At 42.8% G+C, this 13562-nt stretch overlaps 2 long non-coding RNA genes across 3 annotated transcripts; one reads left to right on the plus strand and one right to left on the minus strand.

Moving 5' to 3' along the window:
- Nucleotides 1-1730: 1730 nt before the first annotated feature.
- LOC125447203 (uncharacterized) lies at nt 1731-5257 on the minus strand. Of its 2 annotated transcripts, XR_007246519.1 has the most exons (4): nt 5077-5257; nt 4393-4566; nt 3769-3896; nt 1731-2482 (listed from the first exon to the last, which is right to left on the minus strand). It is a non-coding gene; the product is annotated as an uncharacterized LOC125447203 (long non-coding RNA). The 2 variants fall into 2 exon arrangements; XR_007246518.2 differs by having other exon boundaries at nt 3769-4566.
- An 86-nt stretch (nt 5258-5343) lies between these two features.
- Nucleotides 5344-8359, plus strand: LOC125447130 (uncharacterized). The gene is made up of 3 exons (XR_007246513.2): nt 5344-5825; nt 6853-6894; nt 8044-8359. It is a non-coding gene; the product is annotated as an uncharacterized LOC125447130 (long non-coding RNA).
- The last annotated feature ends 5203 nt before the right edge of the window (nt 8360-13562 follow it).

Consider the following 13562-nt stretch of genomic DNA (forward strand, 5'->3'; position numbering starts at 1 on the left):
TACAAACTGCTCATTTACTCACTGATTATAATAGGGTTCAGATTGACTGCCAAATATGACAATGTAACGGTGTGCTTCAAAGTAATTCTCTGTATGTGAAGGGCTTTGAGATGTTGCTGAAAAAGTAAACTGCTGCAGGTACAGTGTCTCAAAACTGGCAAGCTCTGGACCCAGCCCGTGCAGGTTCAGATCTTGCCAGATTTCAGGCCTTGGGTGGGTCAAACAAGACTGCATCGGGGATGAGAGTTGCTTTGATGCTGAGATAGAACAGTGCACAAAGCATCAAAACTAATCTTAGTTTGGTGCCACGCCACACTAATTCAAGTCCTGGCTGAAATGTCCAGCTAAGTTTTCTTTAAGTCCTACTCAATTAGTATTGATGCAAAGTGTATTGTAATATGTCTAGTTTTTCGACCACTGTGATTTATGAACAGCCAGACTTGAGATTTTGTACCTGTGTATAAATGCTAATGTTTAGGGTCCTTATGGTGCAGCAGTAATGTCACAACCTCTGATCCAGAAGCCTGCTTCAAAGCTGAGTTGTAACATGTCTGAACAGGTTGATTAAAAAAATATTTCAAAAAGCGAGTATTCCATTTCCCTTATTGCCATTGTGCTGGATAAGACTCATTTGAACATAGAACGCGCTGCATTGAAGATGTGAGTGGGAAAATGAGAATATATTTGAAGCTCAGTGTGCAGATTACTTGACCATTTATCTTATTACTGTTTGTGGGATCCCACTATGTGAAGTTGGCTGCGGTGCTTCCTACATTATGACAGTAACTGGACTTCAATAGGCACTTCATTGGATGTACAGTGATTTAGGACATTTTTGGTTTGCAAAAGGTGCTATATAGCTTGGTTGGGCAATGGCAACCTCAAAGATGTTGACAGTGGGGGAATTCAGTGACAGTAACACCATTAAATGTCAAGGGGCACTGGTTAGATTGTCTCTTATTGGAGATGTTCATTGCCTGGCATTTGTGTGGTGCAAAGTTACTTGTGTTGCTTGACTTGACTATTGAAGTTTTATTTGGTTACTACAAAAGTGTTGGATCATGGAATGGCCTTTAATCAGTCAGTTTTCTTGTGGCAATTTCCCCAGGCAGATTGCAAGATCTTGTAAAAACCGAAAGAACTACAGATGCTGTAAATCAGAAACAAAAAACAGAAATTGCTGGAAAGGCTCAGCATATCTGGCAGGGGCTGTGAAAAGAGATCAGAATTTAGACTGCATCACAGGAGCTAATCCTATCTGTGTGTATTTACCCAGTGAAAGACATGAGGTTGGGTTGATTAGAAACAGAATGCTGGAGAAACCCAACAGGTCAGCGGCATTTGTAGAGAGAGAAACAGAGTTAACTCTACCTTGGAATGTTGTGAAGAATCATATTGGACTCAAAACTTAATACGTTCTCTCTTCACAAATGCTGCCAGACTTGTTATGTTTCTCCCATATTTTTAGTTTTTATTTCAGATTTCAAGCATATGCAGTGCCTTTTTAAAAAAAAATGGTTAATTAAGATAGAGCAAAGTTTGGAGGAGCACTCTGCTTAGAGAACAGTATGTCACCACCTTCAAGGGTTGGGTGTTGGGGGAAGCAGCTGAGTGAGAAATCGAGTGGGAAATTTGGAGGTGAATGAAAGACAATGAAAGAGACTTAAAAGAGATCCATCCATTCAAACCTCAGAAATAATTCTAGACATTTTAATAATTGTTAAGAGACAGGGTGGGGTAGAAGTAATTATAAGCCAGGAGAAGCTGTGCAAACATGTAATTATAATGGCAAAAACGAAATTCAAGGCACCAAGTGCCATATGTATAAGTCTTTCTCACTGATACTTGCTGATCATAGTATGACCTTTCCTTTTCCATTTCCTTCATCTATACTTTAACTGATTAAAGGAAAAGTGCTTCATTGAACCACCACATGTGTTGCCATGACATCGCGTATTGGCAGGTCATTTGATTGTCACAGCCAAATGCATTCTTTGTGTTCTTAGAAGCCTGCAGGAGCACACTTCTAGCTGAGGGCACAATGGAATGTTATTTATTCCACATATTATCGCTAGTATCTAGGTACAGTGAAAAGTGGATAATGTCCCCCGTTCTAGCACCATCTTGGATAACAGAATAAATGGCTGAATATGTTGTGTAAATGGTAATAAAGAAAACCGAATAAATTAATATTAAGTTGATATTACTAAAACTGAAAGAGCTTCAAACATTCATCTTTCCCTCTCTGCTCTTCCAGTTGCCGTCATCCGACATTGTCCCCCAGGGTCCTGGTGATGTGCTCCTTTGCTGCCACCATTACTTCCACATACACTGCCTCCGAGTTGGAGATGGTCACACCGCACGGGTCCTACAGCCTCCCCTGACATTGGACATTGACTGACAGGGTCGTGGGTCATATTCTGTTGCCACCACCTGAGATGGAGCAGGGATGGAGGTCCTGGGAGGACATCAGCAGGCAGCCCTAGGTTAACCAAAACAAAAAACAAACATTACTAAACTGAAACAACAGTGATGAAGCCGTGTGGATGTGGCAGAACCCACTTCGTGAGCCACCAGTGACCAGGCCTGGCACTCAGAGTCAAATACTGCCGACCCCACTGTCGCCATCTTGTAATGTGATCAGGAGTGAGAAACCTGGTTGATATTGACTTTCCCAAATTGAGTGATCCTGAGGTGGGTTGTAAGTGCAGATTGGGGATGAAGCCAAAGATTTCTCTCTGGTTCACCTCCTTATTGGAAAAACTGGCTGGGTTATGGACCCTTCCAGGAGCAGAGATTTCACTGTTAATTCCCCTCATGCAGGTGCATAACATTTTCTTTATTTAAAAATCAACTTCAGTCACGCGTAAGGACTGAATTGAGGTAAGTTTTATCTCAAAAGAAGATGTGGCATCATGTTAATGTCACTGGACTAGTCATCTGAGGTCCAGGCAAATGGAAATAATAACTCTGGAATTGGAAGCCAGACTCAGTCATATGTGACCATGTATGTCAATTGTTGTAAAATCCCACTTGTTCACTCAGATACGATTACAACATTTAAAAGGCATCTGGATGGGTATATTGCATAGGAAGGGTTTAGAGGGATAAGGGCCAAAATCTGGCAAATGGCACGAGATTAATTTAAGATATCTGATTGGCATGGACGAGTTGGACCGAAGGGTCTGTTTCCCGTGTTGTACAACTCTATAAATTCTTCAAAGAAGAAAATCTGCCACCTTTACCTGGCCTGACCCATATGTGACTCTAGACACACAGCAGTGTGTGTCATTCTTCACTGGCCTCTGAAATGGACTAGCAAACCACTCAATTCATGGGCAATTAGGGATACAACACAAATGCCACCTTTGCAAACAATGTCAATATCCCAGGAGGAAGAAGCCAATTTTTTTCCAAATCTAATAGAACACAGCAAAAGAACAATCGTAGAATCCCTACAATGTGGAAACAGGCCCTTCAGCCCAATAAATCCACACTGACCCTTGGAGCATCCCACTCAGACCCATCCCCTTAATCTACACATCCCTGAATACTACAGGCAATTTCGCATAGCCAATCCACCTAGCCTGTGTATCTTTGGACTGTGGGAGGAAATCAGAGCACCTGGAAGAAACCCATGCAGACATGGGGAGAATATGCAAACTCCACACAGCCAGTCACCCAAGGGTGGGATCAAACCCAGGTCCTTAGTGCTGTGAGGCTGCAGTGCTAACCACTGAGCCACTGTGCTGCCCTATAACACTTCACCTGTTATGTTCTTGTTATTGGTAATCAACCTGTTCAAGCATGTAATGACACACATCTGGAGAAGGTTGGACTTGAACGCAGGCCTCCAGGCAGGCATTATGCCAGTGCAAAGCAGGATGCCCTATTACCTGTAATGACATGATAAACATTCAAAACTTAAGACTGATTAGAGCTTATTAATTGGGCAGGTGAGATATGGTGTTGGACCATTCTTAAATCTTATCATTTCACATCTTAATTCACCTACTTGCTTTGAGTTGCCTAGCTGGTCGACCCTATGAGATTTATCTGTGGGTGGGAAGCAATGAAATGGAAAACTGAAAAAAAACTGCGGGATGCTGGAAATCAGAAACAAGAGCAGCTGCCAGACCTACTGGAGTTTTCCCACCCATTTCTGTTTTTTTTATAAAAGCAGTGAAGTGGGTTCAGCAATGATCCTTGAAGGGAACTACGGAATTGGTAAACGTGGAGCTGGACAAGCACAGCAGGTCAGACAGCATCTGAGGATTAGGGAAGTCAGTGTTTCAAGTTGAAACCATTCGGCAGGATGCTTTCAGTATCTGCAGTCCTCATTGTCTCCAGGTCACTAAAAACCAACACTGTGAAGTCTCTAAGCATGCCCACCTTGAAGCAGTTTTCCTCCTTTCTCTGAAGAGAGCTCCGCAAGTCTCTCTCCCACTACAAACCATCGATTTTCTCCTCTGCCCCAAAGTTCTTCAACCACATTCTACAGCAATCTGGGTAGTACAGCCACGTCTCCTTCTTCTGTGCCAGTCTACGCAGCTAGCTCATTCCGCCCTAGAATACAAATAACTGTCAGACCTTCAAAGTCTTGGCCCAAAACGTTGACTTCCCTGGTTGTCTGGCTTGCTGTGCTTTTCCAGATGCACATTTATTGAGTCTAGCTTCCAGAATCTGCAGTCCTTCCTGCTCCAAAAGCAGAATCAATTGGGGCTTCGCAGTGGGGTTAAAATTGTATCAGAGAATCAATTGAGTCTGTTGTAAGGTGACCGCAACTGTGTAAAGAGCCTGAGTAACGAAGTGGAGGCAAATCGAATGCCTGTGCATAGTTTCGCTTCAAGTTATCTGGTCACTATCGCATTGCTGTTTGTGGGATCTTGCTGTGCGCAAATTATATTACATTTTGAAATGCACTACATTATTTGTTGTGAACCGCGTTGGGATGGTCTGAGGTTAATGTGGAAAGTGCTATACGGAGAGCATTGCCAAACCGTGCCTTTAAATGAGCAACTTCAGCCGACCAGGGAGGAAACCCGCGTTCGCATTGCCTGCACGTTAAACGCTCACGTTTGCACATTGTTGCCATCTTTTGAAGACGCAAATTTCGCGGCAGCCCCAAACCGTAAGGAGAATAGATGACTAATGCAATGCCTTCGAACACATTCTAATTTCTTATTTAATTTAGCAAATTCAGACGAGAGGCATTTTTAAAAGTCAAACAACGAACATAAGACGAACTCAAACGCTATAAAACATGCTCCACTAATGGAATTATTAGAGCAGGCGTATTTTTAACTGCCTAATAATGGGACCTGGAGGCTGGAGTTATAAAAGGATTGCAGAAGGAGCGTTCTGCCTCTTTGCGTCTGGGGAGGTGACTGTGTGGCGAGGCATGGCACCGGGATTTGGGCAGTGGGAAATCCCCGATGGAAACCCCCACCCCTCCCGGATACAGTTGCCGGTGAAACTGCAACAATGTTGCACAGTTCTATCTTAGAACGTGGGGCGTAAAGATACCGCACACTTGTGAGGGTATCTTAGAAAGAAGCGGGATGGTGTCCTTTCAGAGGGGGGGAAAAAAAAGGATAGGGCTGTACATGTTAAATATATTGGGTATGTGGCTGTGTTCAGAGAGTTGATCAGTTCTGTCTGAGGACAGAGAGACGTAGTCTGGCCACGTTGCTGGGTTTCTGGTTTGGGGTAATGGGCTTTACTAGGCCCCAGGAATGCTGTATAAGCCATGTGGCTATCGTTTGAGAGAGACTAAGTTGGCAGCAAAAAATTGAATGTTCCGGAAGGCAGTTTTCTCTGTGGGGGTAAGTGGCCGAGGCTGTGCATGCATTTGATGTTTGAATTGGGAGATTAAATTTAAATCTACTCGGTAACAGGAAGCTCCTCTGGGGCAGGTCAGACCTCCCAGCCACGACCGGACTGCAACGTTAACAGTGGGATCCCTCCCTCCTGCCAGGGAGGGATACCACGTGCTACTCTGATTTTGATATTGAGTGACCAACCTGCTTGGAGATTTGTCTAGCTACTTTTTAATATTTTTAAAATGCGTACTTTATATGAAGTCTCCTAGGATTACCTAACCTAAAGATGAGTTTGTTTAATTGGACGAAGAGGCCTTTGAGCCTCTTGTGCCACTCTGTTCCCAGCAGTAACTGACTTCCTAGTATTTGTTTGTTTTTTAGGTGTAATACCAATTTGACTTTTTGGAAAATGTTCTAGGTTTGACTTACTTGTTATAAAGTGCTTCACTAGTCACTTTTGATCAGCCTGGCTTAATATGATGCCCTTATTTCTGAAGAAGGGTCTAGGCCTGAAATGTCGGGCTCTGATGAAGGGTCTAGGCTCGAAACGTCAGCTTTTGTGCTCCTGAGATGCTGCTTGGCCTGCTGTGTTCATCCAGCTCCACACTTTGTCATCTCAGCTTTCTAAGTAGGTTATCCCTCATTCCTAGTGCTCTCTCTGCTACCAGAAGCACTGTGCAGTGTACAAAAAGGGGAAATTGTGCCTTTCACTTCTATATATAAGTATTAATTCAAAGTAAGGATTAACACTGACTGGATTGAAATATTTAAACAAGCAACTAATTTAAGTAAGGGGTGGGGTCCAACTTCAAAGCTGTATGTCTGTTGTTTAACAGTAGGAGATCATCTTGCACACCTGAAACAGGACCCTTTCTGTACCAGCAGCCTGTGCAAGTTAAAGTTCTCACTCTTTGGAGCTCAGATATCTCAGAACTCTTGTCAATGTAGTGTAATGTTTTTAAGGCATATGTAATACACACGTTCTCTATATTGTGCTAAATAAATCACTGATTCTATTTGTTTTTTCCAGCTGAATTGATCGTGAATTGAGATTTGGTGATGCTCATTAATTGTAAGTGTTAGAATTTCCTAACATCTGCCTAACTTTTTCTTGTGCTAGTTCCTTCCCACGGCACGCGTCTGCATCTGAGTTTAGCTTTGAGTGGGCCAAAAGGCCTCTTCAAATTTAAACATGTAATTAAACATTCCTTGACAATGACTGGGGTGAGAAAGTGTCATGATTATTCGTAGTGTTAATCAAACTGCAATAAAACTTCTGATCCCGAATGGAGTGAGTTTTTATTTCATGAGATTAGGCCTTTGTCGGCAAGGCCAGTCTTTGTTGCCTGTTCTTAATTGCTCTTAAACTGAGTGGCATTTCCAGCCATGTGACGCTGAGCCACTTTTGGAGTCTGGTGTCACATTCAGGCCAGGCTGGATAAGAGTGGCAATTTTCTTTCAAAGGATATTGGTCCAAAAGCCCATCTGGCTTTAAAAAGTAGTGATAGTTGCTGTGATTCCCTTTTTCCAAAAGTATTAACTGCATTTAAAATTACCTTGGCTGTTGTGATGAGATTTGAGGGACCCCCTGCCTCCGTGTCCCTGTAGTGTCAGCCAGGGCTTCTGGTTTAATAGTCCAGTGACAAGACCACTACACTGCTGCCTTCTTTTCCTGTTCCTTTATGGGAATATAGAACATAGTGAGCGGGATCACTATTGGTGGTGTTTTTGGTTCAGGGTTGTAGGCAGTAATTTGAAAATTGCTGTTGGCTTTTGGGGCAGAGGGGCCATTGCCACAAACACTAGAAGTCTCATTTAAGTGTCACATTCAAGCAGTTGTCTTTTTTCAAATCGTGCTATTGGGAATTGTGGTTATTGGTGATTTCTAATGCAGTGCTGGATTTAATTTTTCTGTATTGACAAACAGGCTTGTTCTTTAAAACTATATAAATATGCCAGGTGCTGATACTCACTTCCTTGGGCTTTTGAGGGGACGCTCCTAGCTTTTACCAATGATGCTTAGCACTGGGCTATGAATGCAGCTGATTCAGAAGTGCATCTGCTGAGTTGACATTATCAGCAGAACTGAGGGAAAGCTTGGGAGGCTCCTCATGAGTTGACACATGAGTCAGTTACAGGCAGAAATCTGTAGTCAGTTTTTGCCGTGAGTAGCTGGATTATTAAATGCAATCAGTCACTTAACTGGTTTTCTTATCGCTAGGTGTGTCTTCAACCCAAACATCTGGAACTGTTCTCAAACGGAAGTGGACATTTCATCACGTGCGTGGGTTTCTTCATGGAGTGGGTTTTAAAAACTAACTTCTAGTCAGAATTTTCAGTCCTGGCATCTGCATTTTGGTTGTTGCAATCTCCAGTGAATGGAAGGTGCTTGTATTATGCCATTGGTCTGTTCTCTACAAACTGGGATGAGCCCTCTTCTTCCAAGTCTCTCGCCGAGGTAATCACTGTCCTTTTTTAATTGGTCTGGTTCACAATTGCAATTCTGTCTCAATAAAAGTAACTCTTTTAAAAATTTAGTTTCAAGCATGGTGTCTCTTTTTTCTTTTTACTGGTAATTAGTAGTGACCTGAATATCTATTAATATTTATGCTGAGCTGTGAGGGATGTTTGCAGTCTGTCAACTGTAGTCTTACAAATGAATGTTTCTGACATGAGGCCAGTCTGCCCATGCAGCTACTCTGAAAGTAGAAGCTGTACACCTCTGCTCAAGTATCCTGCCTAAATTTGCTGACTATTTGGATATTGGGAAAGTAACAGTTCACATGCTTAACTGTGTCAGAATGGAAAGTGACCCTTCCTCAGAACTCAGGAAAGGTCCCAGGACCTGAAAGGTTAATTTTTTTTTCCCTCCCTTTCACAGATGCTGCCAGACCTGCTCAGCTTCTCCAGCAACTTTGTTTTTGTTCCTGATTTACAGCATCTGCTGTTCTTTTACTTTATTTTAAGTGACCATTCAGTCCTGAATGCCAACTCTGTTAGTCAATAAAGCCATGACTGACTGACTGGATTGTAACCTCATGTTTTTTTGCCTTCCCCTAAACCTTGCTTTTGCTTACCCAGAATCTCTTATTTCAATTCTGCCTTTATACATATGAAAGGATTCTGTGCTGCTTCCTTGACAGGAAGAACATTTCAAGACTTCTCTGGCTCTTGTACTGCAAGCTAATAAAAGCTGGAGTTTAAACTCACCCTCAAAAGCAGATAACTAACCTTCATTAGGAATCATTTGAACAAACTGTTTCTGCCCTAAGATCCAGTGGGTGAAATGAAACTAGGAATTGGTATGTTTAACAAGAAATGGGTTTTCAAAACTTACAATAGGGACCTTTAAACAAGATTTTGTTGAGGTGAATAGCACATTCTTTTAAAGGGAAATTAGATAACAGGCTAAGTTGGTTTGAATGTAAATGCTAATGGGTTGACCTTTCCATACTGTAAACGTACTGCAGTCAAGACTTGCTGACTGGGGTCTTTTTGGCCAAAAAAAAACAGGCTAAAGCCCAATGGGCTTATTTGAAAATAAGCTTTCAGTCTCCCTCAGGTGCTTGACCATGAGCACCTTAAAGATTCTGAAAGATGATAATTTCAAATAAACCTGTTGGACTATAACCTGGTGTCATGTGGTTTTTGACCCTTGTTCACTCTAGTCCAACTCCAGCACCTCCCTATGGATTTTTGGAGATGAGAATGCTGTCACTAATCTAAATACAAATACAGTAGTGTTGAAAATGTAAAATCAAGATGCTGGTTCAACAATAGGTGTGGTAGCATATGGAGAGAGCAGACTTCAAGTTTAATTGGAACTTGGAATATTAGAAACGTAACAGGTTTTAACCAAGTGAAGGGGGAGGGGTGCTGCAGAGATTATGCAATGGTTTTTAAAAAGTCATTTTGATTAGGCATGTGATCAGTAAATGGATTCTACAGGAGCTGTGAATACCACACTATCTAACCTCAAGTTGAGGAAAAAGTAGAAATGAACCAAACCAGCAAGGAAATGATGGTGGGCAGGTTGTGATGAATCATGACATTGTGTAATTTGCCCAGGCAAAAGATGGTGTTCTTGCATGTCATTAGAACACTATAGCAGGCCAAGGACATAGATGAGAGTGGGAGCAAAGTTGCCAATTAAAATGACAAAGCTTTTATTGGGGTTCACACTTTATACACACAGTGGGGATGTAATGCAAAATGGTCACTTGTGCTGCCGCTGATGACTTGAAGCCAAGGAGCCAGTGTCACTTGCTGAGAGATCGTTGTCGGCTGCTTCTCGTTTGTACAAGGCTGTTATGAAAAAGAAATTTTCAAAATGAGGAAAAGTTTTATGCTGTACAAAAAACCCAGCTGAAATGATCTTTATTACAAATAATCAAAGATTCAAACTCTCTTAAAGGCAATGACCACCTTGCAGATAGGGTTTGACAAAGAACCATGCCAATTAAACAAGAAATTTCAAAGTGGTCTGAGGTTTGAGCATCTGAGAGAATATTTTCAGAGTAAGTTTGTAATCATCCATTTCAACTAGTCCTCGTAATTTTTTTTAAAATTCCTTTTGTATAACTGGGTGTTTTAAAAATAGAAATAACAATGGGTAGAGCTGGATGAACACAGCAGGCTGAGCAAGAACGCTGATGTTTTGGGTCTGGACCCTTCTTCAGCCCTTCACCCCTATCACAGGCCCCAAGATGACTTTCCATATTAAGCAGAGGTTCACCTGCACATCTGCCAATGTGGTATACTGTAACCATTGTACCCGGTGTGGCTCCCTCTACATGGGGGAAACCAAGCGGAAGCTTGGGGACAGCTTTGCAGAACACCTCCGTTCGGTTCGCAATAAACGACTGCACCTCCCAGTCGCAAACCATTTCAACTTCCCCCCTCCCACTCTTTAGATGACATGTCCATCATGGGCCTCCTGCAGTGCCACAATGATGCCACCTGAAGGTTGCAGGAACAGCAACTCCTATTCCGCTTGGGAACCCTGCATCCCAATGGTATCAATGTGGACTTCACCAGCTTCAAAATCTCCCCTTCCCCCACCACATCCCAAAACCAACCTAGTTTGTCCCCTCCCCCAACTGCACCACACAACCAGCCCAGCTCTTCCCCTCCACCCACTGCATCCCAAAAAACCAGTCCAGCCTGTCTCTGCCTCCCTAACCTGTTCTTCCTCTCACCCATCCCTTCCACCCACCCCAAGCCGCACCTCCATCTCCTACCTACTAACCTCATCCCACCTCCTTGACCTGTCCGTCTTCCCTGGACTGACCTATCCCCTCCCTACCTCCCCACCTATACTCTCCACCTATCTTCTTTTCTCTCCATCTTCGGTCCGCCTCCCCCTCTCTCCCTATTTATTCCAGAACCCTCACCCCATCCCCTTCTCTGAAGAAGGGTCTCGGCCTGAAACGTCAGCTTTTGTGCTACTGAGATGCTGCTGGGCCTGCTGTGTTCATCCAGCCTCATTTTATTATCTTCAGAAAATCTGTCTGCTTTAAAAGTCTTGGCAGCCACGTGAAAATGTTTAGCCCCTGACCATAGCAGCCAAATTGCAATAAATATCAAGCCATTTTTCAGGATCAGAATAGTGTTGCTGTAATGACACTGGTGCAAGTTGGGAGAGAAAGCTGTGGAGAAATAAACTTTTGGTTTTGGATAGGAGTATTAGCAACTTGTTTCAGGGCTGGATGTTAGGATTCTTAGATAACTTCTGACAAGGGAGATAGAGACTTTCTGCTGGCTGAAGGTCGTACCTTTAGTAAAGGGTAGACTCATGACTGAGGTAAGGAGAAATGCTTTTATTTAAAGGCTATAAATCTTTAGAACAGCGTAACCTCTTAGTGAAAGTTGCAAGAAGTTGAAAGCTGAGAGTGCAAGTTTTTTTTGAAGGGAGCGTAGCTGTAAAAACTGGGTCGGAACACTGCAACCATTGTTGCTTCATAGTTTGGGACCCAAGTATGCCAGGTGACCATAAGTAGATGAAAATGGGTTGGGCTGTGCTAAAAGCAGCCCGTCATTACAGGGCCAGGTGTGTGTGGAGGGGTAAAGGACGTGACCATTAAGGAGTTCAAACTCTAAAGTTAGCAAAGTCCACGTGGATTCCTGAAGGTTGCAGGGTCCAGACATGGGGAATGAGATGTTCTTTCAGATTGCGCACAGCCTTATTCAGATATGAAATAAATGTTGACCATGGAGCACCGTGGCAGGTAGCTGGATGCTTGGTTATCTTTGCGGACAGAAGGTAGGTGTTCTGCAAGTTGCCTGGTCTGCCTTTCGTAAAAGGAAAGTGAGGTTGAGGTAGATCAGACTTGAAGGTTTGTCCGGCTTCCATCTAAAATGAGTAAAGTAGGCATGTTTCAGGTTTAACAAAGTGTGGAGCTGGCTCTCTGATGAAGGGCCTAGGCCCGAAACGTCAGCTTTTGTGCTCCTGGGATGCTGCTTGGCCTGCTGTGTCCATCCAGCTTCACACTTTGTTATCTTGGATTCTCCAGCATCTGCAGTTCAATCACTGTTTCCTATATTAAGTGACTAATTCACGCGGTTTGGTAATGCAAACCAAATCTAATGTGGAACCGAGATAATGGGAACTGCAGATGCCCGAAACGTCAGCTTTTGTTCTCCTAAGATGCTGCTTGGCCTGCTGTGTTCATCCAATGTGGAACCGTATGTGCACTTCTGCCTAAATTGAGCTCTTTCTCTTGCACCAAGAGGATGTTTATTTATGTCTGCCATAAACCTATATTGTACATATCTTTAAATTTGAGCAGTGTCTGTTATTACATAATGGTGGCTTTAATCACAGCAAGATTCTCTTTTTTTTTAAATAAAACACTATTGGATGGAGACCAGTTACACTTTTTTTGCTGTTGGCCTTGGTTATGGATAAATTTTTAATGAGATTTCCGTTTTGGTTTTAAATGTTGCTGTGATATCCACATAAACCACTGGGAGGTTGTCTCGGGGTCAACTTTGAATGCCTCGTTTAAAATATGAGGTTGTAAGATTACAGCCAAGATCAAAATTGGTCAGTTTGCCTGATGCAGATTTACACTGGTTCTCACTCAGCTGCATTGAAAACTGTTCCACAGTTTTCAGTCTCACCTGGCCTTGCCATGTGTTGAAGATAATTTCAAGATTCATGTTCTCAGTCCCCCTGAGTTACAGGAACTGTGCATTCTGTCTTGAGTCCTCGATTTCCTTAGAACATGCTACAATAGATTCAAAATTTGGGGAGGCACTGATTTTAATTTACACTTTGTGCTACTGTTGCCCTATTAGTCTCCATTCTTCCCTCTTCAACAAATGATTGCATCCTTAGGCAGATTAGCCTGACAGCCTGTAGCTGTATAAACCTGCAGAGCAGGAGTTAACCCTGTAGCAACTTAGCAGGTAAGTAAAGTTGCCATAGTCCCAGAGGACCAAAGGACTGCTTTCTCATTAGAGAAAACAAGTAGTGAGTTTAACCTGGGGGTCACTGTGCCTCAGGTGAGAGGAGAGATTGAGAAAACAGGACCTTTTGTGATAATTTCCTGTACTCACTGAGGTTAACTCGTATGGGTAGTGTCACTTTCTCTCAAATCAGCTGTTCAACTGAGCCGACCGCCTCTATTTCAGCAGAGCTGTTCTGGTAGCTGATGCAATGTTTACACTCGATATTTGAGCAACAAGTTCTAATGATAATGAATGGAAACTCTGGCTGAGGTTTTGCCTCAGATTATA

The sequence above is a fragment of the Stegostoma tigrinum genome, chromosome 38 (assembly GCF_030684315.1).
Source record: "Stegostoma tigrinum isolate sSteTig4 chromosome 38, sSteTig4.hap1, whole genome shotgun sequence".
Classification (NCBI taxonomy): domain Eukaryota; kingdom Metazoa; phylum Chordata; class Chondrichthyes; order Orectolobiformes; family Stegostomatidae; genus Stegostoma; species Stegostoma tigrinum.